This window comes from Nyctereutes procyonoides, unplaced genomic scaffold (assembly GCF_905146905.1).
Source record: "Nyctereutes procyonoides isolate TBG_1078 unplaced genomic scaffold, NYPRO_anot_genome, whole genome shotgun sequence".
Classification (NCBI taxonomy): domain Eukaryota; kingdom Metazoa; phylum Chordata; class Mammalia; order Carnivora; family Canidae; genus Nyctereutes; species Nyctereutes procyonoides.
The window spans coordinates 3,499,077-3,523,383 of NW_026575022.1; the positions used below are offsets into that span (position 1 = coordinate 3,499,077).

General features: G+C 36.3%; 1 non-coding gene across 1 annotated transcript; it reads right to left on the reverse strand.

Moving 5' to 3' along the window:
* Nucleotides 1-10,962: 10,962 nt before the first annotated feature.
* Nucleotides 10,963-11,068, reverse strand: LOC129521114 (U6 spliceosomal RNA). The gene has a single exon (XR_008666764.1). It is a non-coding gene; the product is annotated as a U6 spliceosomal RNA (small nuclear RNA).
* Between the last annotated feature and the right edge of the window lie 13,239 nt (nt 11,069-24,307).

Here is a 24,307-nt window from a genome sequence, read left to right on the forward strand (position 1 = left end):
CAGAGAGAATGAAAGCAATAGCAAGCTGAAAGGAAAGTTCTCATAGTCATTATTAGTATTATATTTCCTCTCGTTGTGTATATGTGTATATGTTCCTCTCTTTTCTTGTCAAATACAGATCTAAGACATGTCATATACATTTAACTTTGTATCTCATTTGGATTGCATTATGCTGGATGCATTGCAATCACTACAATGTTTGTTACATGAGGGAAAACAAATCTGTTCTAGGTCCTTCTCCAGAGTCTAATTATAGGCACTCCTGTAATCCCAACTGAATAACTTATTTATGTTTCCAGAATCTGCAAATCTTCGGTATACAACTGTCAGGGGCACATAAAGCCAAGACAGTCTTTCAGAGCTAATTCTGAGCAACTCTAAGTCATAGTAATTGCTTTGTGAAATAGTACAGAACCAGTTTATTTTAGATGTGCAGCCCACAGCACTTTGCTCTTCTGGAATACTGTAAGCTGACAAGGGGTTTTTGAAGGTCTGAGAAAAATCCAGAAATAGTATCAACAACAGTATAGTAGGGAAAATTTTTCAAAAGAGACTTTTCAAGTAAAATAAAGCAAAATGAATGTCAAACCATCTTAATATTATGAGTAGATAAAAAGTCATAAATTGGATTAAAATATCATAAAATATCATGTAAATAAAACAAACTTAGATTTTATAACTAAACAGATAGTGTTTTAATTCAGGAAAATCACATTCATGAGGGGAAGTATGAACTACTGATACTTTTTTTTTTTTTTAAGATTTTATTCATCCATTCATGACAGACAGAGACAGAGAGGCAGAGACACAGGCAGAGGGAAAAGCAGGCTCCATGCAGGGAGCCTGATGTGGGATTGGATCACAGATCTCCATGCTCACACCCCAGGCCAAAGGTGGCGCTAAACCGATGGGCCACCGGGGCTGCCCTAATTTTTTTTTATCAAGTACAAGTTTTAGTCTAAGTAGGTGTAATGGTCCTATAGACAAAAGGCATTGGAATGATGTTTGCTGGCTCTGAGCAACAACAGCAATTCACTTTAGATCAGTCTATATGAAGATTAATAATAGCAGAAGAAATATGATCACCAGTTTAGCAACTTTCCTTTTTTTTTAAATTTTTATTTGTTTATGATAGTCACACAAAGAGAGAGAGAGAGAGAGAGAGAGAGGCACAGACACAGGCAGAGGGAGAAGTAGGCTCTCAGGACCCTGGGATCATGACCTGAGCCACCTAGGTGCCTGCAACTTGTCTTTTTAATTCTCACCAACAAGATTTGCCTTTTCCTCCAGACTTTTCTAGTGTTTTCATTTTTTTTAGTTCTTTACACTTCTAAGAACAATGCCCCCATAAGTTAAAGATTGTTACTTAGAGTAACAAGACACCTAATCTTTCAGAAATGTTTTCACGCATATTATATTAAATATTATCATCTATTCTTTTTTTAAAAAAATATCATCTATTTAATTTGTCTACTTGTATTCAATATTTAAGTTGTTTACTTATTATCATTAAAACGATAATGAACTTCACAAATTCCCACGCATGTTTAGGATCATTGCCTCCAGCTTGATTTCCAGATGTGAAATTATTCTGCTAAAGAGACACAAAATTTTTAAGCATTCATATTGGTAGATTGCTTTCCAGAAGGAAAGTGAAGATGCACTGAACAGGAAACCGACATTACATTGAGTCGTATCAGAAATGTCTCCTGTAGGACATTTTTCTAAATATCTAGACTAGTCTTAGTGCTCTAGATCATGTAATGGTTATTTTGAGCTTTATATAATTACTATCTGCCCCAAAACTTCCCTCATCTAAAAAATATTGATTTATTGGTGACACTTAAAAGCCAAAAATTAAAAGAAAAATTAACATTTATGGTATAGGGCTTGTTCCTTAAACTTTAGTCCTCACAAGAGACTGAAGAGTTGTTATAGTTGTATTCATTGTATAGAACATGAAATTCATGGTCAATGAGACTAAATAAATCGTCCAAGAAAGCAGCATTGTTGGCAAATATAAAGTCTGGGATTTGTATCTAGCTATTTGTGGAGACCTAGTTTATTTTTTCTTCATTATAGCACACTGACTACCCTTTCTTTTTTTTTTTAAGATTTTATTTATTTATTTGAGAGAGAAAAGTGTGTGTGTGTGTGTGTGTGTGTGTGAGAGAGAGGGGGGGGAGAGAGCATGAATAGGGTTGGAGGAGGAACAGAGGGAGAAGCAGACGCCCCCCTGAGCAGGGACTCCGACTCAGGGCTTGATCTTGAGACTCCAGGATCATGACTTGAGCCGAAGGCAGCTACTTAACCATCTGAGCCACCCAGGCGCCCCCCAATTACCCTTTCTTTAAGGTCCAGCTTATTGGCAAATTTTACAAATTGATGTCTCACCTTCTTCAATTTGTCTTTTGTCTTAGATAGGTAAAAGTAACCATTTTCATGTACTATAATAGACATAAGAGTGATTCTGAAACTTGTGCTCAAAGCCATAATTTAATACCTCTGGGACAATTGGTGAACCATCTGAAACTCACTGGGCCACACCTTATTTAAAAACTGTGGTTATAATAATATGTCTGCCTCACAGGGTTATTTTGAGAGTTAAATTGTTAATATATGGAAAGTGGAACAATATCAGTTGTTTAACTGTTTGTTATCATAATTATTATGTTGTTTTTTAAAACTTCCATCTTTTGGGTTGCAACATTTTAGACCTACTTCTTCCACTTCAAACACATTGTCTTTGCTGTCTATAGAACAAATGAAATCATAACCTTCCTTTGTCACAGAGAATCCAATAGTGAGTTGAAAAATTCAGTAATGATTTAATCTTTTGAGAGGTAAAAAAAAAAGGCAAAACAAACAAGAAACCATATTCCTAGATATGCCCACTTTTTAAAAAAATGTCAATTTCTCACCTTTTAGCACTAAAGTTGGTCAAATGAATAACCAGCCTGAGCAAAATTAGTCTTGGCTTTTAAAACATCAGGAATGTCAAGAAAAGTCAAGAGTAGAACACCTGAGATTTTGCTGTTTTGGAAAACATCTCAAATATAGATTTGAAGCTATAGAAAAAGATAGTGAGTATAAAATATTCATTAGTCAAAAATATGTGGCTAGTTCAAGGTCAGAGTTATCTATTAAAATGGACAGAAGAATAACACATGTAATGTCTGAAAGCCAGATCTAGAGAAGTCTATCTAATATGGAGTCAATATAGCACACATCTGCACCAATCATGTGAAACAGGGCTTTTGGAGTAGAAGATGTAGCTGTTGACCCTGGGTTATTGGTAATTTAGCCAGTTTGACGTTATACAAAGAACAAACAACAACAGCAAAAACACCTGTTGTAAATTAAAACTTACATTTTACTCCCACAGGTGGGCTAATAAGTTACCTAAAATTATAAGGTACCAAACATAAAGAAGAAAATGAAACGCAGGGGCCAGAGTATGTCAGAAGCCACAGCTGCCTTGAAAAACATAAAACTCTAAATTTTAACTAGAAACAGAAGGAAAGAGAAAATTCCTAATGTAGTAGATAGGAACTGAGTGCCCCCATAATGCTAGCACAAAGTGCAAAAGGGGAAAGTATTTAATAAAACAAACAAACCCAAAAACCTGCTTTCAAAAACTACTTACAAAGAAGCAATTCTCACCCAAATGAGATAGCAGGTGGACAAAAGAGAACGTCCTAAACATTTGATTAAAAAGTGTTCTATTACTTAGCCATTGAACAAGGATGAGATCTTTGCAACAACATAGATGGACCTAGATGGGTATAATGTTAAGTGAAATAAGACAGGAAGGGAAAGACAAATACCATATGATTTCACTCATGTGGAATCTAAAAGGAAAATAAAACAGATGAAGAAATGCATAAAGAGGGATCCCTGGGTGGCGCAGCGGTTTGGCGCCTGCCTTTGGCCCAGGGCGCGATCCTGGAGACCCGGGATCGAATCCCACATCGGGCTCCCGGTGCATGGAGCCTGCTTCTCCCTCTGCCTGTGTCTCTGCCTCTCTCTCTCTCTCTGTGACTATCATAAATTAAAAAAAAAAAAAAAAAAAAAAAAAAAAAATTTAAAAAAAAAAAAAAAAGAAAAGGCAGAAAGAGACCCATTAAATACAGAGGACAAATTGATGGTTGCCAGGGAGGAGGCCAGGGCAAAAAGGGTGAAGAAGGCTGGAAGATACAAGCTCCAAGTTACGGAATTAATAAGCCCTGGGGATAAAAGGGACAGCATAGGAAACATAATTAATGATACTGTGATAGCCTTGTACGGTGACAGACGGCTGCTACACTCGTGCTGAGCGTAACATAACGCATGGACTTGTCGATCCACTATGTTGTACACCTGAACTAATGTAATATTATGTGTCGACTATACTTCAATTACAGAAACATCCTCTTTCCAGGAGTTTTGTATTTGAAATCTGAAGCTAATTAATAAAACTAAAACACTTCCATATTGGAAATAATCACAAGAAGTTTTCAGAGGAATGGGCTTTAATGTAAACTCACAGAATCCCCACTAATATCCATGAAACACAAGTCTGTATTAAAATATGATGTGGGATTAGTATATATATAAACAGGTGTTCAAATAATGGAGGAGGGGTGGAGAAAAATAGGAGAGGGATGGGAGAAAACTTACTTAAGTTGAAAGGGCATTTTTGATTTTAGAGAATACTTATTATTCACACCTGTGTGGTTTTACTGAGAAGCTCCGTTCCAGAATTAAAATTTCAGTACAGCTACCCAGCAAAATTTAATTTACAATGTGAATTTCTTACTGTTATGCTGTCAAAGCCACCTACAACTTCGAAGTCTAGCTCGGTAGATCTCACGTGCTGAAACTAGTATCTTTTTTTGTTTTTTGTTTTTTTTTTGGTTTTTAGTAACAAATATTGTGAAACACTCTCTTCACTAATTCAAACATAATACATCTATAGTTCACATTTAAAAAATATAAATGTAGATGCATATGCATAAGGCTTTTTTATATAATAAAAATTAAAATTAATTTTGGTAAAATTATATGTAGCTCAACATGTAACTGTTGGATCACATTATTAGTGGAATACGAATGGTTCATAACCTACCTGTGGAATCACCCCGAAAGTACAAATCCAAGTGTAGTCGATACAGGTATATTTTATTGGTGACCCAAATCAAAGGTACAGGAAATAGAGTTTAGATCTGGTGATAGGATTTCCTGAAGCTATAAAACAACTCTGGGTTAAATCCAAATACAAGAAAGATAGACTTTTCTCAGTATTAATCATTCTGTTTCACAAATTATTTTCATATAATAAAAAGAAAATCTGATTTTTCTCATTCAAAATCAGTTTACTTATTTCTTTTAAAATATTTTTTTAAAGGTTTATTATTTTATTTTATTTATTTATGATAGTTACAGAGAGAGAGAGAGAGAGGCAGAGACATAGGCAGAGGGAGAAGCAGGCTCCATGCACCGGGAGCCCGATGTGGGATTCGATCCCGGGTCTCCAGGATCGCGCCCTGGGCCAAAGGCAGGCGCCAAACCGCTGCGCCACCCAGGGATCCCTAAAATATTTTTTTACTAAGTAGTGATTAAACAAAAATCTGGACTCTCCTTGCTAGCAATGAGCACATTTCAAATAATTGTTAATGTCTTAAAACTATCAGCTACAGAATATGTTTGTTACTTAAATAACAGCCTGATGGTTTAGAATGTGCCAAAGCTAGACATAGTTTTATTCAGGCAATCGAAGAGTTGCCTGGAAGTCGGAAATACAACTGCAAAGAAATTACACTTGGCTCCTGTTAGTTTGGAGCTCATAGTATAGTGGAAGACAGAGAAATAGAAATTAAGAACCTTGAAGTAAAACATTTTATTCATCTCATCAAAACCTAGCACTAAAATCATACTGGTGCGTAAAACAGATATAAACAGGTAATGCAACATTGGCTAGTTTTTTTTTTTTTTTTAAGATTTTATTTATCTATTCATGAGACACAGAGAGGGAGAGGCAGAGACACAGGAAGAGGGAAGAAGCAGGCTTCAAGCAGGGAGCCTGACGTTGGACTCGATTCCGGGTCCCCTGGATCACACCCTGGATTGAAGGTGACACTAAACCACTGAGCCCCGCGGGCTGCCCAGTAGAGATCAGAATAAAGTACATTTTTGGTGTTAGAGAATAAAACATTCTGAGGGTTTTTTTAAATTTTTATTTATTTATGATAGTCACACACACAGAGAAAGAGAGGCAGAGACATAGGCAGAGGGAGAAGCAGGCTCCATGCACCGGGAGCCCGATGTGGGATTCGATCCCAGGACTCCAGGATCCTACCCTGGGCCAAAGGCAGGCGCCAAACCGCTGCGCCACCCAGGTCCCCTCTGAGGGGTTTTGTGTGTGTGTGTGTGTGTGTGTGTGTGTGTGAACACAGATGTACAAATACATTTAGTAGTAAAAAATAGTTGAAGTGTGATTTTTAAAATATCTGCACAAGTGAAATCAACCTTTTTAGAAATGTCATAAGTAATGAGATTGATGTTTCTGATACATATAAATGGCCAATCCCTATTTGTCAATTCAATTTACTTATTCATTTATGAAAGGTCTTAATACTATATTTAATAATTGTGCAAGAGAGTATACCTATTAAGAAAACAATATGTACAATCACATGGAAGTTTCACAAATGAGGATATGCAAATTATTATTATTATTAATTATTATTATTATTAAAGATTTTATATATGTATTCGTGAGAGACACAGAGAGAGAGGCAGAGACACAGGAAGAGGAAGAAGCAGCTTCCCTGCGGGGAGCCCGATGTGGGACTCGATCCTGGGACCCCGGGGTCATGACCTGAGCCGAAGGCAGGCGCTCAACCGCTGAGCCACCCAGGGGCCCCATGCAAATTATTTTGTAAAGATAGACAAGGGTGGATATGGAAAGGAGAGAAATGAAAGACCGGGAAAATGAGGTTCTGATCATAATGGATGCTGCACGTCATTTTTCAAGCTGGAAATTTATCCTGAAGGTACAGAGGGATTGAGAAATTTTAATGAAGAAAATAGCATGTTCAAACTTTTATTTTAGAAATATAGCTATCAGCAGTGGAGGATAGAGAGGATGGGGGACCACGTATACAGGAAAACCATTTTTCCCATGTTGATAATTTTAAGGAATGGAGACAAAATATTCAGGACCAGCAAGAGGAAAAGAGGAAGAAATTTGTAATAGAACCAATACAGGAGTCTAAACTCGATTGCCTGTTATTTTCAGAAGTTATAACTCCTATTTCAACCATAGTGTAATGTAAATATGGCTGTTCACTTTTTTGTTTGTTTTTAAGATTTTTATTTATCTATTCTTTTTTTAAAAGATTTATTTATTTATTTATTTATTTATTTATTTATTTATTTATTCATGAGACAGAGGGAGAGAGAGAGAGGCAGAGACACGGGCAGAGGGAGAAGCAGGCTCCATGCAGGGAGCCCGACGTGGGACTCGATCCTGGGTCTCCAGGATCAGGCCCTGGGCCGAAGGCGGCGCTAAACCGCTGAGCCCCCCGGGCTGCCCCGTTCACTGGTTTTAATTGCCCTGTATATAATCAGATTCCATATATCAAGCCCGAGGTGGTTTAAGTTATGTCGAATCATGATTTTGTGTTGCTATTCAAAAAAAAAATAAATAAACTGCTAGTTCGACTATTACATAGTGCTAAATTGCCATTGATTGTAGAACGGATTCCAATTTCACAGATAACAAAATGAGACAAAATGTACATCTTAGAATTGATAAAATACATTTTTTTTCATAATATGAGCCCATGGCTTCTCAAAAAACATTTTGTTTTAAAAAGCTCTTTTGAAAGAATATATATCTGGAATTAATAAAAGATGTTACAGGTGTAGGGGGATCCGTGGAATTTCCAGATGCTGAAATGTGCAGGTGAGGGCTCCCAAGAGTAAGAGAGCTCGTGCAGAATTCCTTCCGCTGCTTCTTCCACTCAGGCAGGGCAGTAATGCCCAGTCATTACCACCTTTGTTTGCAAAAGGTACTTGCATCCTTAATTTCATCTGTCTCTCAATTAAAACATCTTTGGTGCCTTTTATTTCCACTTCCCCTAATTGTGACCATTTTTGCCTTTGGGGTAATTGCTGTTTTCTAAGATTTATTATTATTATTATTATTGTTGTTATTATTATTATTAATTTGAGAGAGAGAATCAGCGAGTGAGAACTCTGAGGAGGGGGAGAGGAAGGGGAGAAGCAGACTCCCGGCTGAGCAGGGAGCCGGATGGGGGCTGGATCCCCAGACCCAGACCCCAGGATCATGACCTGAGCTGAAGGCGGATGCTTAACTGAGTCCCCCACGGGCCCGGGTCATTGATTTGATAGGTGCCCGTATATTACACATGACTCCATACATGTAAATGATTGCTTCTTAATTGCCAGTTCAATTTATTCATTCATTTATGAAAAGCTCTTTATTTTACATTATGACTAGTTATCGGCCACAAATTGCTTGTTGAACTAATACATAAATTAATGAATTCTGACTCCTAGAGTTTTCCACTAACCAATAAACAACGAAGCTCATTCGATTTAAGTAAACATTCAAACTGAGAAGTTTTAAAATTTCTGAGTATACTATGCAAATTTAAGAGTTTTAGCCATTACAAATGCTTGGCGGAATAAAACAAATTTGAAAAAGGATGAAAAGTGTAGGATCTAAACAGAAACCTCAAATTTACCTGACATAGTCTCTTTCAAATATCTTCTAGTATCAAAGAAACAAAAAATAATAAGATTTTTCCATAGGATAAATATACTTTGGGGGAAATAGTGAGACAATTGACAAATGATTTTTGGGGAAACCATAACATTCTCAAACTTTTTATTATGGTGATCTGGGGAAAAATAATATTTAGTAGCACAAGCAATAAAAATTCCAGGAAGTAATATCTAGATTATTTCCGAGCACATAACCCCTTCTAGTTTTAATGCAGTACACATTTACCAAATTAAATCTTCCAATCAGCTATTTAGTGTCTGCAAATCATTCTGATATTCTCAACGATGCCTTTTAAATCTCTCTCCCTCGTCAGCTGACATGCTGGTTCCCTGACCAGTTTCCTGCCAATTGGCCCAGTATTTACAGTTATCTGTCTAAATTCATGTGTCAATTATAGGATTTTCGAAAGTGATCACTGATCACTGATTTCTTTTTCACGTCTGCAAAAGGACTTAACGGTTTCCATATTAATTCGTTTTCATGATATCTCATTTCAAACTGGACCCCGCAGTATATTTTACTTTTACTTTGAGCGGCAAAATAGACCACTGATGAAAGAGGATTCATCCAATTACTACGAGCAAAGTAGCTCTAACTTGCTTCAGATATCCACTAGCAAGATATAAAATGACACTTCCCGGACACATCAGTAGCACAATAGGGCCTTTATTGATTTTCATATCATGTTCTTCAGTCTGAAATGGCTCTCTTGAGGACTCCACTTCCCAGCAGGAAAAAATTGCCTTTTCTACGTTTGAATTCTCAGGTCTCTTAATGCATCCCTAGCTGGAGACAGTGTCATTTTAGTTCTATTTCTTTGTAGTCGATGTGTCTACACCTTGCTATTGTAGTGCCCTAATGGATCCTAGGGTTGTAGGTCAAAGTATGAAAACAAAAAATGAAATTGCTTAGCCTGCGAATCAATAAAAAAGACTCTTAACACTTTTTCTAAGTATAAAATGTGCAACCAATGAAGTGTGATAAGTGCATTCAACCTTGTACTAAAACTATAAATAGAGTATTTCTAAGTCTTGGCATTTATATACTCAAAATGAAGATAAACGGTTACTTTTGTTGCTCAACGTACGGATACCTAGATCAAGAGAACCAACGAAAGTGCATTTGTTATGTTGACTAAAATGTTGAATTCTAATCTCTTCGAAAGTTACCTGGGAATGGCATTGAATGTCATTCTATTGTCGTCCACCCTAAATAATCTAATTTGATTTAAAATTCTCTGCAATAAAACCACTTCAAGGAGAACTGTCTTCATTTTTTAACTTGACCTTCCTGAAATCATCTATTAGACAGCTAAAATTGCTTTTAGTGATTGCTATATAATAAAAAAATTCAGTTTGATATTGAGATAAAATATAGAGAGTAAAAATAGCACCATAATATTTCCATGTGAGAACAAAATGCCTTTATCCATAGTCTTCAAATTTACTTCTAATAACTAAATCTTTTACAGAGTTGACATTTTTTATTATCTAATAATTTCATTATTCAACAGTTAATGGATTTATTATATAACCACTCTACCCCCTAGAAATAACCCACAAGTTATTACCAAAGGGACAGCAGTTTCAGAAAAATCTATTTTTTTTAGCCAATTCAACTTCTATTTTAACCTTTTTTCCGAGAGTTATTATAAAATATAAATTCAACAAATTTTTATTTCTGTTCTTTCCATTTCTAATTTCTTTACAAAATCTGAACTAATTGCCTTACTTAAAATATCACATAAGTGAAAAATTCCTTCGGTAGGTGGGATAAACCTCTTTCAATGATTTTTTAAAAGATTTTTTTCTATGGCCCTTTAGCAATAATAACCATCTAACTCATATTGCCTTTTAATTACCTGAATCCTCATTGACCCCCCAAAACAATCTTCCTTAAAGGAATAGTACATATTTTTGAAACCTTACATGATCATATCAGTAGTTGAAATAAATAACCATTTTAATATCATGTAGGCCGCCCTAAGCTCATGAAGTCTTATAGAGAACTTTATAAATTAATGTCACCAAACACACTGGCTATTTTGAAAAGCATAATCTTTTACTAATTGCTAATTGTTAATCCTCACATATATTTTTATAGTAATGGTTAGTTTAAGGGAATGGAATTGTTTTTTGTTGTTATTTTTCTTGATGATAATGTGCAAAAAAAAAATGGAAGACTTCATGAATTTGTGTATATCCTTGTGCAGGGGCCATGCTAATCTTCTGTGTATCACTCCAATTTTAATATATGTGCTGCTGAAGTGAGCACTTGGTGTTTTTTACTAAAACAGGTTATGTAAAAATGCATTTAGCATACAAGTGGTTGCTCATAGTATACGTAAACGGGAAAACATCTCTCAGACATCTAGAAGTAAATTAATACCACTATTCTAACTGTGAAACTTTTGGGAAGAAGGCATATTTGAGAACAGTAAGAGAAGTAATCAGAGGGAAGAGTATTTATTTCATTGAGGGAGCACATGCCTGAGACATCACACCAACTCAAAATAGGAGTGAATGTAAAACACTAAAAATTGTCTTTGCCATTCAGATAGAGATGTAAGTTATATTTAAAGACCTGAAGGACACCTGGGTGGCTCAGTGGTTGAGCGTCTGCCTTTGGAGAAAGAAAAGAAAAAGCCATAGAGTTTTCATGCAAATGAACAAAACAACAAATGGGTACCAAATTTCTCTGGACTAAGGATGTGATTGAGAAATCATCATGAATCAAAATGCGATAATTGCAAAAAAATAAATTGCAAAAGAAAAGCATATAGAATATTATTCAAATAAAAAAAAGAATATTATTCAAATCATTACTGGCCAAGGGCTTAAGAAATCGACTTAGAATTCTGTGATATCATATTGGGTTTTTTAAAAGATTGTATTTATTCATTTGACAGAGAGAGAGAGAGAGAGAGCGCATAAGTAGAGGGAGTGGAGGCAGAGGGAGAGGCAGAGGGAGGCAGAGGGAGAAGCAGGCTCTCCACAGAGCAGGGAGCCCAACGCAGGGCTGGATCCCAGGACCCTGGGATCCTGACCTGAGCTGAAAGGTTAGGGTTAGACCCATTGAGTCACCAAGGCACTCCTCTGTGAGACCTTTCAATGCCAGCACTATTGAAATCTCCATTTGGTCTTTGTTGGAAGATATTCAAAATAAGGAAAGCATCATGATCGAAAATTTGAGTCTTATGAAAAGTTGATGGGTATTGATGACCATATAAAATAGAAAATATACAATTTTAATAAAGTGATCTCTATTTGATTTCTCTTGGTAAGTAACACCCACCACCTAAGACCACCAGCTAACCATAATCACTATAGTGAATTGGCTATAGCTTCTCTTTTAATCAAACTGTGCACTGAAAATATGTCCTCCAATATTTCCAACATTAAAACAAATGTGTTTTTATTAAAATAAAATAATGCAATCGTAAACATGTACTCATTTCTCATTTAGCATCTACTTTGGGTGGTATTATAAAATTTGAAATTAAGGGATTCCTGGGTGGCTCAATGGTTTAGAGCCTGCCTTTGGCCCAGGGTATGATCCTGGAGTGTTGGGATTGAGTCCCGCATCCGGCTCCCTGCATGGAGCCTGCTTCTCCCTCTGCCTGTGTCTCTGCCTCTCTCTTTCTCTCTCTCTCTCTCTTTCTCTCTCTCTCTGTCTCATGAATAAATAAATAAAAATCTTTAAAAATTTTTGAAATTACACACACATACACAAAAGTGTTAGATAAAATATTTCAAACATTTCATGCTTCCTTAAAGATAGAATCAAAGATTCTAGGAAAGGTATATAAATATTACTATTAATGTTTCAGCCAAAATCCGAGAGAGGAAAATCTGTTTCTCTAAATATTCTCCAACAGTAAACTTTTTAAACTGGTGAAGATAATATTTTGAGCAAGAAAACGCAAGGCTTTTAAAGAGTAGAGGAGCAACTGAAAATGAATGCGATGGCAGGAAAATGGTTGCATCAAAATGTTGATTGTTCCAAATGGCCCCAAACAGTGACTCCAAACCCTGAGCAGTTGGGCAAAATCCCCAGCAATGAATGCAGTTCATTTCTGTGGTTTGTCATGCAGAGCGTAACTTTCAGAATGCTACACAATATATTTCTTTTTTGAAAAATGACCTTAGAACACAAAGAATCAACACTGCTGATGACACATTTAAGAGAAAGTAGAGAAATCTGAAAATAGTGAGGGTACTTACCCAGAAACAAGTTTTGTTTTAACATATAAAGTGTTTAATTTGGGGAAGGTTCAAATAGAATCTTAACCTCAACATGGCTAGGTCATTCTCTTTACAGAAATCAGAAAATCATGAGAAGATTATTTTTTATATTTTTTATGGCACTTTATTAGGACAATTGTGGTCCATGAGGTTAATTACAAATTTAGAATTTTTCAAAGGATGCATTTTTGTTTAATGGGATGTGCTAATGATTATAAAACAGATGCCTCTATTTTGCCTTTGTCAGTTATGGGTAGGTAATTATTTTTTACCAGCTCTATTGAAGTATACTTGACAAAATAAAAATCGCATATATTTAAGGTGTACAACCTGATGTTTTGCTATCCCTATACATTGTGAAATGATCACCACAATCTAGCTCATTAACAGATCCATCACCACACATAAATAACATTTTCTTTTTTGTGTGTGGTGATTAAAGTCTACCTTGTTAGTAAAATTAAAGTATATGATCTCGTACTGTTAACAGTAGTCACGTTGCTGTACATTAGATCTCCAGAATTTATTCATTCCGTGTAACTGACACTGTACCTCTTGCCCGGCATCTCCATATTCCACACCCCCCACACCCCAACCACTCTTCCCATCCCACACCTCCCACCTCCACTAGCCCTTGGCAATCATACTCTCTGTGTCTCTGAATTTGACTATTTTTAATTCTACACATAAGTGAAATCACGCAGTATTTGTTTTTATTTGGCTTATGTCACTCATGTTCTCTAGGTTCATCTATATATTTGCAAGTGGCAGGATTTCCATTTCTTTGAAGGTTGCATAATATTCCACTATAAATAACATTTTCGGTATATATGAATATGTATGTGGATATATATCACATTTCATATATATACATATATATGAATACATACATTTTCATATATATGCTTTCATATATATAAAGATTTATATTTATATATATTATATGCTTTCGTATATATATTTCATATATGTTTCATATATATATATATATATATATATATATATAGCATTTTTGTCATCCACTTTTCTGACAGTGGAGATTTAGGTTGTTTGCATATCTTGGCTATTAGTGAATAAAGCTGCAATGAATACGATAGTATGGATATCTCTTTGAGGCCCTGATTTCATTTGGTTTAGATATATACTTAGAAATTGAATTTCTGGATCATTTGGTAGTCCTATTTTTAGAATGCTTTTGAAGGACTTCCATACCGTTTTTCATAATGGCTGTCCGTTGCCACCGATAGTGTACAAGAGTTCCAAGATCTCCAAATCCTTGCCAACACTGATTATCTTATGTCTTCTTGATAGTAGCCATTCTAGTATCTTATTGTGGTTTTGATTTGCTTCATTTATGAACAGAAAACCAAGATTAAGTTGCACATATCACAGAAGGATAAAAACTTCAGTGGCAAATGGTATTTTTAAGTTGCTCTAATAATGCCATTAATATTTCTTGACAGTGTATCATAACACATGCTGCCAGAAAGAGACAAAACATCCTAAAGGAAAGACCTAAGGCCGCAACTAAATACCACAGTCAGAAAAACAAAGAAAATCAATCCAAATTTATATATATTTTTCTTGATACAAAGAAAGACTACAAAAGTTTACAAGCCTTCTTAAATATCATCTTGGATAGCCAAGCTGAAGTGCTTTAAACCCAGCCTTTATTTCAGATCTTTATTAAATGTTTCTTTGGAAAAAAATGCATTCCTCCCGTAGTAATTTTTATCCTCTTTTAATATGTATATTCACTTTTTTTTCTTTTAAAATTTTGATTTAAATTCTAGTTAGTTAACATGCCACGCAATATTGGTTTCAGGAATAGAATTCAGTGATTCATCACTTACGTACGACACCCAGTGCTCCTCAGAGCAAGGGCCCCCCTCAACACCCATCACCCATTGGACTCATCCCTCCTTCCTGGCTGCCCGCTGTCAACCCTCAGTTCATTCTCTATCTTTAAAAGTCTCTATGGTTTGTTTGCCTCTCTCTTATTTTCCTCCCTCCCGGATGTTCATCTGTTTTGTTTCTTAAATTCACATGAGTGAAATGCTATTTGTCTTTCACTGACTGACTTATTTCGCTTAGCATGGTATACTCTAGCTCCATCCATATCATTGCAAGTGGTAAGATTTCATTCTTTTTATGGCTGAGTAATATTCTATTGTATATATATCACTTCTTCCTTATCCTTTCATCAGTCCATGGACCTCTGGGCTGTCTCCATAGTTTGGCTGTTGTTGATAATCCTGCTATACATCACGGTGCCTGTAGCCCTTCAAACCTGTATGTTTGTAAACTTTGGGTAAATAAAAACCAAGTGGTGCAATTGCTGGATCACAGGGTAGTTATATTTTAACTTTTTGAGGAACTTCCAAACTGTTCTCCAGAATGACTGCACCAGTTTGCATTCCTACCAACCACCTAATAGGGTTCCCCTTTCTCCACATCCTCACCAACACTTGTCTCCTGTGTTGCTAATTTTAACCATTCTGATAGGTATGAGATGATATCTCATCATAGTTTTGATTTGCATTTCCCTGATGAGTGATGGTGAGCATCTTTTCAGGTGTCTGTTGGTATATGGATATCTTCTTTGGAAAACGATTCATGTTTTCTGCCCACTTCTTAACTGGGTGGTGTTGGGTGTTGACTTTGGTAAGTTCTTTATAGAATGTAGAGACTACCCCTTTATCTGATATGTCATTTGCAAATATCTCCTCCCATTCCATTCCACTGGCTGCCTTTTAGTTTTGTTGATTGTTTCCTTTGCTGTGAAGAAGCTCTTTATCTTCACGAAGTCCCAATAGATCTTTTTGCTTTTGTTTCCCTTGCCTCCAGCAATGTGTCTAGTAAGAAGTTGCTATGGCTGAGGTCAAAGAGGTCATTGCTTGTGTCCTCCTCTAGGATTTTTAAAAATATTTTATTTATTTATTCATAAGAAACATGGAAAGAGAAGCAGAGACACAGACAGAGGGAGAAGCAGGATCTCTGCAGGGAGCCCAGGACTCTGGGATCACGACCTGAGACAAAGATAGATGCTCAACCACTGAGCCACCCAGGCACCCCATCTCTAGGATTTTGATGGTTTCCTGTCTCCCATTTAGGTCTTTTATCCATTTTGAATTCATTTTTGTACATGGTGTAAGAAAGTGGTCCAGTTTCATTCTTCTGCATGTTGCTGTCCAGTTTTCCCAACATCGTTGGTTGAAGAGACTGTCTTTTTTCCATTGGATAATCTTTCCTGCTTTGTCAAAGATGAGTTGACCAAATAGCTGTGGGTCCATTTCCAAATTTTTTATTCTATTTCATTGATTTGTGTTCTTTTGTGCCAGTCCCATACTGTCTTGATGATTAAAGCTTTATAATATAGCTTGAAATCTGGCATCTTTATACTTTTTCTTTTTGTTTTTCTTTTTTAGGACTGCTCTGGCTATTTGGGGCCTCTTATGGCTCTATTCAGATTTTAGGATTTTTTCCTAACTTTGTGAAAAATGCTGGTAGTATTTTGATAGGGATTGCATTAAATGTGTAGATTACTTTGCGTAATAGAGACATTTTAACATTTGTTCTTGCAATCCGTAAGCATGGAATGTTTTTCCATTTCTTTGTGTCCTCTTCAATTTCTTTCTTTTTTTTTTTTTTTTCCTCTTCAATTTCTTTTATAAGCATTCTATAGTTTTCAGAATACAGGTCTTTTATCTCTTGGGTTAGGTTTATTCCTAGGTGTCTTACTGTTTTTGGTGCAATTGCAAATGGGGTCAATACCTTGATTTCTTTTTCTGCTGCTTCATTGTTGGTGTACAGAATGTAACAGATTGCTGTACACTGATTTTGTAACTTGCAACTCTGTTGAAATCATGTGTTACTACATTTTTTTTTTTTTGGTGCATTTCTTTGGATTTTCTACATAGACTATTATGTTGTTTACAAATAGTGAAAGTTTGACTTCCTCCTTGATAATTTGCATGCCTTTTATTTCTTGTTGTGTGATTGCTGAGGCTAGAACCTTCAGTACTACATTAAATAACAGTGGTGAGAGAGGCCATCCTTGTCTTGTTCCTGACCTTAGGGGAAGGCTCTCAGCTTTTGCCCAGGGAGGATGATATTAGCTGTGGGTCTTTCATATATGGCCTTTATAATGTTGAGGGATGTTCCTTCTATTCCTACTTTGTTGAGGGTTCTTACCAAGAATGAATGCTGTGTTTTGTCAACTGCTTTTTCTGCATCTTTTGACAAGATCATGTGGCTCTCATCCTTTATTAATATGGTATATCATGTTGACTGATTTGCAAATATTGAGCCACGCCTGCAGCCCAGGAATAAATCTCATTTGATCCTGGCGAATAATTCGTTTAATGTCTTGTTCAATTCAACTTGCTAGTATCTTTTTTGAGAATTTTTGCCTCCTTGTTCATCAGGGATATTGGGCTGTAATTCTCCTTTTTAGTGGGGTTTTTGTCCTGGTTTTAGAATTAAGATAATCCTAGCCTTCTAGAAAGAGTTTGGAAGTTTCCCTTCCATTTCCATTTTTGGAATAGTTTGAGAAGAATAGGTATTAACCCTTCTTTAAATGTTTGGTAGAATTCTCCTGGGAAGCCATCTAGACCTGGACTTCTTTTGTTGGGAGTTTTTTGATTACCCTTACAATTTCTTTTTTTTTTTTTTTTTAGATTTTATTTATTTATTCATGAGAGACACAGAGATAGAGGCAGAGACACAGGCAGAGGGAGAAGTAGGCTCCTTGTAGGGGGCCCGATGTGGGACTCGATCCCAGGACCCCGGGATCACACCCTGAGCCGAAGGCAGACGCTCCACCACTGAGCCACCCGGGCGTCTCCTGTTTAGATCTCTTTGCTGGTTATCAGTCCAAATTTTCTATTTCTCCCTCTTTCAGCTTTGATAATTTGTATGTTTCTAGGAATTCATCCATTTCTTCCAGGTTGCCCAGTTTGTTGGCATACATTTTTTTCATGATATGCTCCTATAATTGTTTATATTTCTGTATTGTTGATTGTGATCTCTCCTCTCTCATTCATGACTTTATTTGGGTCCTTTCTCTTTTCTTATTGATGAGTCTGGCAAGGAGTTAATCAATTTTATTATTTCTTTCAAAGAACCAGCTCTTAATTTTGTTCGTCTGTTCTACTTTTTTCGTTTGTTTCTATATCATTCATTTCTGCTCTAGTATTTATTATTTCCCTCCTTCTGATGGCTTTTGGCTTTATGTGATGTTCTTTTTCTAGTTCCTTTAAATGTAAAGTTGTTGTGTATTTGAGACTTTTCTTGTTTCTTAAAGCAGGCCCGTACTGCAGTATGCTTCTCTCTTAGGACCACCTTTGCTACATCCCAAAGGTTTTGGATTTATTGTGTGTTCATTTTCATTTGCTTCCATGTACCTTTTTAATTCTTCATTAATTTCCTGGTTACCTCATTCATTCTTTAGTAGGATGTTTTTTAACCTCCGTGTATTTGTGGTCTTTCCAAATTGTTACTTGTGGTTGACTTCAGGTTTCATAGTGTTATGGTCTAAGAGTATGCATGGTATGATCACAATCTTTTTGTACTTATTGAGGGCTGATTTGTGACCCAGTATGTGATCTATCCTGGTAAATGTTCCATGTGCACTTGATAAGAATGTGTGTTCTGCTGCTTTAGGATGAAATGTTCTGAATATACCTGTTAAGTCCAAGTGGTCCAGTGTCATTCAAAGTCATTGTTTCCTTGTTTATTTTCTGCTTGGATGATCTGTCCATTTTTGTAAGTGGGGTGTTAAAAGTTCCCTACTACTATTGTATTATTATCAATGAATTTCTTCGTTTGTTATTGACTTATATATTTGGGTGCTCCCAAGTTGGGGGCATAGTCATTTACAATGATTAGATATTCTTCATGGGTAGACTCCTTAATTATGATATAATGCCCTTTATCTCTTACTGCAGTTTTTAGTTCAAAATCTAGTTTGTCTGACAGAAATATGGCTACTTTGGCTTTCGTTTGGCATCCATTAGCATGATAGATTATTCTCCATCGACTCACTTTCAATCTATTGATGTCTTTAAGCCTGTATGCAGCCTATAAATATGTCTTCTTTTTTTTTCTTTTTCTATCCTGATACCCTATGTCTTTTTATTGGAGCACTGAGTCCATTTACAGAGTGATTATTGAAAGATATGAACTTAATACCATTGTGTTACCTATAAATTGGTGTTTCTTGTGATGTTCTCTGTTCCTTTCTAGTCATTGTCGTCTTCTTCTTCTTCTTCTTCTTCTTCTTCTTTTCTTTTTCACACTCAAAGACTCCTCCTTAGTATTTCTTGCAGGGATGTTTTAGTGGTCACCAACTTCTTTAGTTTTTGTTAATTTGGGAAACTCTATTTTTCCTTCTATTCTGAATAACAACTTTGCTGGATAAAATATTCTTGGCTGCATATTTTTCACACTCAGCACATTGACTATATCCTGCCATTCTCTTCTGGCCTGCCAAGTTTCTGTGATCAGAATCTGATGTTTTCTTTGTAGGTTATGCATTTTTTCCCCCTTACTGCTTTAAGGATTCTTTCCTTGTCTGTTTATTTTGTGAACTTGACTATAATATGTCTTGGTGATGGCTGATTTTTGTTGAAGGTAATGGGAGTTCTCTGTGTTTCTTGTATTTTGGTGCCTATATGCTTCCCTAGATTAAGGAAGTTTGCAGCTATAATTTGCTAAAAAAAAAAAAAAAAAAAAAAAAAAACCTTCTGCCCCTTTTTATCTCTCTTCATCTTCTGGACTCCTATGTTATTTGTTTTAATAAGGCACGGATTTCCTTAAGTCTACCTGTCTGATCCATTCCTCTGTCACCCTCTTCTTTTCAGCTTCATTATATTCCATAATTTCATCTTCTACATCACTGATTCATTCCTCTGATTCATCCATCTTTGTTGTTATGACATCCATTTTAGTTTGCATCTCAATGGTAGCATTTTTAATTTTGGCCTGACTAGATTTTAGCTCTTTTATCTCTGCATAAAGGGATCTTCCATGCTTTTCTCAAGTCCAGCTAGTATTCTTATAATTGTTTGAAAATCTAGTTCAGACATCTTACTTATATCTGTATTGATTAAATCCCTGGCCATCATTTCTTCCTGTTATTTCTTTTGTGGTGAATTCCTCCATCTTGTCCTTTTGGAGGTCAAAAAAAAAAAAAAATTGAAAAATTGAAAAAAAGGGAAGCTAGATCCTAGGTGTGTTTTGATCTGCTTATTAAGAGAAGCTTGACAGAAAAAGAAAAAATAAATTAAAAATTTTAGAAATACAATAAAACATAAAATTTTTAAAAAATTGCTCTTTCTGTATCCAAAAACAAAAATTAAAAAACCAAACAAACAAATAAACAAACCCAAAGGCTTCTAGATCCTGCTTTCCCTAGAGCTCAGGCTTTGCAGCACCCCATAATCAGTAGACTTGGTACCTGCAAGGGGTTTGTGCTGGTCTTTTGGGGAAGGGCCTGCTGCTTCACTTTTCAAGGTGAACTTGCCCTAGAGGAGGTGCACCCACAAGGCTCGGAGGGGTGAGGCTAGATGTGGTGGCTCTGTTCTCCACTTGGTGCTGTTTAACTCACTGAGGTCAATCAGTGCTGGTGGGCAAGGAGTGAAAATGGCTCTCCCAGCCCTCTCATCTCCAGAGGGGGAAGTTAGTCCATGCCACTCCAGGGAGCCCTCACAGACATGCAGTCAACCTTCCTCTGTCCCTAGCTTCCACCAGATTCCCACCCTGACCCAAGGTGTCCACCTGCCAGGCAGTGCAGCGTTCCTGTTTTATCTCAGGCATAGCTGTGTTTCTAACCCCTACATTTCAGAGACCCCTACGGTAGAGACACACGCTGATCCTCTGGAGGAAGGTCTCACTGTGCTGTGGCCGGTGCTGGCTTCTCCCAGAAAACAGGGGTGCGACCCCACAGCAGTTGGGAGGTTATGGTAAACCACAACACTGCAGCCAGCGACAGCCTTTGTTGCCCTCAGCCAGCGTCTTGGCTCCTATACTGATGAAGGAGGACTCTCAGCGTGCCTGCAAGGCCTTTTGCCAGAGTAGAGGCCCTATCACCTCTACCAAATGGGCTCAGAGCAGGGAACTGCTTCTCCCTGTGCAACCGTGGGAATCCTCATCACAGTGCATTGCCTGACCCCACCAGAGCAGGGCCAGGCCTCCCCCAGCTACAGCACTGACCTCCCAAACTTCAGACTCTGTGTTCCACTGATTACTAAAAAACTAGTGGTACTGAAACCCTCTCCTTTTTCCCAGTGGTTTTGAGAAACAGTTTTCTTGTGGAGTCCCCTATGTGTGTTTTCCCTTTTTTCTCTCATTTCCTCTTGCAGCTCTCTCCACCTTCTGCAGAGTCCATGGCTCTTTTCTCCCACAGACCAAGTCTTCACAGTTCCTACCTTCCACAGGTCAGTTTTGCTATTTGTAGACATGCAGCTTTGTTCTCTAAGACTTCTGATCAATTTCTTGGGTGTTCAAAATGATTTGATGTTTATTCAATTATGTTCAAGGGAAGAGGCAAGCTTAGGGTAACGCTGCTTCTCTGCCATCTTAACCCTCTCCTATATTCAATATTAATATTTACATTCATTGCATATATGGTGATCATCTAGAAGTTAAAAGTGGAATTAAACTCCTATACTAAACCAAATTAATTTTATTCTTAATTTTTTAAAATTTTATTTAAATTCAATTTGCCAACATATAGTATAACACTCAGTGCTCATCTCATCATGATTAAGCCCTCCTTAATGCCCATCACCCAATTACTCTATCACCCACCTATCTCCCCTTCTGCAACCTTTTTAAACCACTTTATTTTATAAAAACATAAAATCTGCCTTCTGACCATCATGAGAGGTGGAAAGAAAGAGAAATGGAAAACAACATGAATCCCATGGGGGGGGGAAAATTAAGGTATATTTGATTTTCCTGCCTCTTTCATTATTCCACTAAATTTCTACTCCTCCGGCGTATTTTGAATAGATTTTTTTTTTCTGTAATATCTTGAAGTTACAAAATAGAGCCAAAAAAAAAAAAAAACTACACTTATAATATCAAAAATTTTAAGTAACATATTCTCTTTTAGGATACAGAAGAATCTAATTTTAAAAAAGTTAACTCACCTATGGCAAGATAAGAAAGTTGTGTGCTTTTCTTTTTCTTTTTTTAAGATTTTATTTGTTTATTCATGAGAGACACAGAAAGAGAGCAGAGACACAGGCAGAGGGACTTGATCCCTGGTTCAGAACTCAATCCCAGGACTCTGAAAACATGACCTGAGCCAAAGGCAGATGCTCAACCACTAAGCCACCCAGGTGCCTGCAAGTTGTGTGATTTTCAAGGGAATGAATATACCATTCTCAAATCAAGCAATCCTAATGCATACATTCTTCTTAAATTGCAAATTAACAGATTAAAAATTACTTGGGAAACCCCCACTTTTAGAAGTTTTGTGCTTTATTTTACTTATTCAACATTGCCTAGAAATATCCATAATTTGCTTCTGGCCAACTCTACATGAGCTTGCAATGGTTTTCAGTCCAAAATGCATTTACAAATCATGCATATTAATATGCCTAAAGCTTCACTTTAGATATATCATTCTTAAATTGTGCAAAGGCTCTATTTTAAGGACATGTTGACTGACCATCTAATTGTAAGGTATTTGTATCCATTGTTTTACAAATGGCCAAAATTTGAATTTTCTGCAATTAATAAATGTTATTCCTTATTCACTTCAATAAAGTAAAAAGAGATTATAAAATTATGAAATATTTTCATATCTATAATGCATTTTCCAATGTTTAGAATAAAAGAAAATAAGGTAAAGAATATTTTTTAAAGAAGTCATTGAATAAGAGGTCATTCAGCTTACAAACTAGCATCTGAAGCTTTGCAATTTACAGGTGAGGACTGTTGGGGAAGTGCAATTAAAAACAAAATCTCTTCTCAATCCAGAAAACTTCTCCACAAACAGAGGCAAAAGAAAGTTTTCTTACTGAAAAAGCAAAAAAACAGAAAGTCATACACATCAAAGCAGTCCACTAAAGAGGTTACAAAGTAGAACAAAATCTTCTTTTATATAGCCAAGCAGATGCAACCTGTTACATACATGTTCTCATGATAAACAAGTGATCCCCAAGTGAAAGGGTTTCCCAGCACAACTCGTTACACATAGTTCATCTTAAATTTCCCTGGCAATTGGGATGTTCCTCTGTGTAACTACCTGGATCTATCCAGAGGATTAATAAACACCTTATATCTTCATAATGGCAGGTAGTTTTGCAATGTGTAGAAAGTGCCTGTGGGAGTTAGACTCCTAGATTTCACGGAAACCAGAAAAAAAGGGGGAACTATCATCGTTGATGATTACATTTAAGACATGGTTCCCAGATTCTTGAAAAAGACATTTCTGGATCATAAAGTTAAGAGGTTTATTTAGCTTTTTAAAAGATTTACATATATTTCAAGCAGAGAGAGGGAGCTTACGGTTAGAAGTTTTGTAAAGCAAATGCTTCAAAACAGAAAGCAGAAGGAGTCTTTTCACTTATTTTCAACAAAGGAAGTTGTTTTTTTGTTTTTTTGTTTTTTAATTTGTACGTACCCTTACAAGACTACCTGTCCAGACCATTCATAAACATCAACTAACATAAAGTCCCATAACAAACACCTAATTTGCAAATTGTCAGCTCTGGTATTTTTATCTACTTTTGCACTGTTCATACTTTTTTATACTGCTTGCTCCCTTTAATAATATATAAATCTGTTATAATGGACTGCTATTTTAAAAAGAGAGATAATAAGTGTTGGTGAGGGTGTAGAGATATTGGAACCCCTATATACTGTGGGTGGTGATGCAGAATAGCACAGCTACTATGGAAAATAGTATAAATGTTCCTCAAAAAATTAAAAATAGAACTATCATATGATCTGGCAATCCCACTTCTGCGTACATACTCAAAAGAATTGCAATGAGGATCTCAAAGAGATGTCCGCACCCCCATGTTATTTGCAGCATTATTTACAATAACCAAGATATGGAAACATCTTGGATTTCCATGGGCAGATGAATGGATAAGGAAATGTGATATATGCATACAATGAAATGTTATTCAACCTTTAAAAAGAAGGCAATCCTGCCACTTGCATCAACATGGGTGAAACTGGAGAACATTTTGCTAAGTGAAATAAACCAGTTTCAGAAGGATAGCAACTGTATAATCTCACTTATATGTAG